Here is a 3,071-nt window from a genome sequence, read left to right on the forward strand (position 1 = left end):
GGGAACACATGGGACATCTGTGTCAGACGTCACCATCCCCAGTAACCTCTTCGTTTAAGGCGGTAATGAGGAGAGGGGAAGAGTCCAGAACCCAAGAAACTCTCTGTCGCCACTGCTGAGTGGCATGGCCCTGGCCGGAGCAGGGAACCGGGGGCTCAGGACCCAGCAAAGCCAAACAGTAGTTCTGCTGGAGGCCTGGTTCAAGTTGGCATATTCATCACTAAACCAGGTGAAAAATACTCTGTATCCTCAGCTTCTCCCATCAGAAGTTATTTACAACATAACAACTGAAAAATAAAAGGGCTTTGATGTTCAAATGATGGACTTTACAGTTGCCTTTTAATTAGGACTGATTTCCCGCCTCGTACTACAGCTACTAAATCATGGTTTAGTGTTTTCTTGGGCCTAGAAATCGACATTTTCAGACTTCCCAAGTGACTCTGACACTGTGGTCTAGTCACAGGCTGGAGACGGGGCAGAACCTGCCCAGTCCCTGGAAATGAAAACCACGCTGGTGAACAGGCGCCTGGAAAGTCGGCCCCGCACCTGTCCCCAGGGCCAGCTGCCCAACATAGCATGTTTGTGAACTAGAAATCACACGTAACTGCTGTAGATTTTAACATTTCATGCCGACTTCCACCCAAAGCAGGGTGGCTCTTCAATTGCTGCCTCAGTGCCTTCAAAAACAGGTGCCTTCCACATTCCCAGCAGCCGGTCCGATGGCTGGCCTGATCTGGCAGTTAAGAAGCTCTGGCCACACAGCCAGGGGCAGAGCACAGGGGTGAGAGATTGACCTCAGGTGCCACCAGAAATGTGACCTCTGCTTTGCTTCATATTAATATGGGACCTCGCCAAACTCATTTCTAAAAGTAAGATCGTAACAACCTATAGCATAAGGATGCTGTGAAGACTAAAGAAATACAAGAAAAGTGCCTGGAACAGATGCTGGGACACCGTGAGTGCTATGATTAGCATTAGTGCGGCTAAAACTGTCACGGCCTGTCACCTCCAGCTACACAGCACAGGCTCTTCCCCACATACTCCTGACCACAGTGACTCCTGCCTCTTTATCCCCGAGCTAAATACACCCAGTTCTTCTAGACATCTGGAAGAGATGATTTCCAAGCCTTTCAGCCTCTCAGCCTCAGGAAAACTCTTCTATGACAAAGTTCTTACAAAACAAGACTGAAAACTGATTATGGCTAGAGTAAGTGGTCCTGTCAGTGGCCTCCCTCTGCCCAGAAAAAGCAGAGGAAGAGTGAGGAGTGTGTGTGTGCGCGAGGGAGTGAATAAGCATAAGTGTGAAAACACACAGTCAATAAACACTCACCCTCGGGAAAGGAAAACCCGACACTGGCTTGAATCTGGGTCTCCTGTCCCTCCTCCAGGCCTACTTCACCCACTTAGTGGCTCTCAGGCTGTCCTCCCTCAACCAGCGGCAGCAGAATTTTCTGGGCTGGTTCAGGATTGCTGTAACAGAACAGCCTCCTGGCTCACTGCTGCCATGCTGGTTCTCCTAAAACATTCCTACCATGTCACCACTCGGCCTGAAAACTCCAACTTCAGTGCCCATCGGACCCATCCATCTCTCATGGTCCTTCCCAGCCTGGACCAATTCTCCCAGCATGCCTCATTCTCCCAGATCAGACCCTGTACCCTGCTGCCTCCAACCTGTGGGCTGTGCTCACACACCCCTTGGCTTTTGGGAGTCGCACTGGACAGAAAAACAGAGGAGATCTTTCCTGTTCCTCTCCATCTGACTGTGCCTATTGCTTCTCAAGGCCACCTTCTCCATGAAGCTACAGTATGAGTACACACCCCTCCCAGAACCTGGTCCAACCCCCTCATTTTATAGATGAGGAAACTGTGAGATGAGGTGACCCTAGCATGAAACCAGTAGGCATATTTGACTCATGGTGTCCTCGGGCTTCTTAACTGGACAGCCAGAGCTGCAAGGGAGTCTCCAACAGCATCCAATTTACCTGGCTGTTCCTTCCTCCCAAAAGTTTGTGGGGCATTAATAAACACCAAGGTCCTGGCACAGTGACTGCTCTGCCTGGCCACAGCCTGCCCTAGGCCCCAGCCTCAGCCCTCCCCCAACCCCCAACCATGGAGTCTGTTGCCTGAGGTTGTCCCAAGCTCATGAGCCACCACAATTACAGAACTGGCTTCCAGAAGAGCATATGGCAACTCCCCCCCAACACACACACACTGGTATCACGTTTTCCTAGCACATTTACAGTCCTGCACGCAACTCGCTCAAACTGTGCCCAGGTTGACAGATGAGCTCCCCCTTCAGCTCTCGGAGCTACACAGCTTACTTAGAGGATACAACCTGGGAGTGGTGGGCAGGGACCTAGTTCCACGTCTTACCGCCTCTCCCAGGGGTCCAGGATCCTATCAAGAATAAAAGTATCAGATTTACTCATTCCCTGAGGGCTTCATGCCCACCACTCCCAGGATAATTTGTAATTAGTTAAAAGAAGCCAAGACGAGGGAAGGCGACGCTTAACCCAAAGGACCGAGTTCCCAAAGGTGAAGAGATGTCTTGTACGTGTATACTGCAGGCGAGGATTAGGGAGAGGTCGCCTAAGGTCTGGACTTCACACGAAATCCTGCGCACCGGACCCGCCCAGCCCCGCACAGCCCGATCTCAAAGTTGGCAGGTCCCAGACTCTTTCCTCGTTCCCGGGGGCCGCGCCGTGCCCCGCAAAGCGGACGGGCCCAGGCGTGCGTGCGTCGTTCCTCCCCAGCTTACGGCGGGGTCCCGGCTCGCCTTACCTGGCGCGCCATCCCGGACCCAGCCTCCGCTCCCAGCTTCCGGCGCGGTCCGGGGCGCCCACTCCCCCACCCGCGACCTGTCGCGCGACCCTCAGCGTCGGCGACGGCAGAGGTCGGCGCGGGAAGAGGCGGGGCCGCGGGCTGCAGAGAAGGGGCGGGAGTGGGCACGCCCCGCATCCCAGAAGGGGCGGTCCTGCTTCCGCCCGGAGACCCCTGGCCTCGGCGGCCCGTGGTGCGCAGGCGCGAACTACACTTCCCAGGAGGCGCTGCGGCGCCGCTTACTCATCGCC

This window comes from Rousettus aegyptiacus, unplaced genomic scaffold (genome assembly GCF_014176215.1).
Source record: "Rousettus aegyptiacus isolate mRouAeg1 unplaced genomic scaffold, mRouAeg1.p scaffold_m13_p_13, whole genome shotgun sequence".
In the NCBI taxonomy this organism is placed as follows: Eukaryota; Metazoa; Chordata; class Mammalia; order Chiroptera; family Pteropodidae; genus Rousettus; species Rousettus aegyptiacus.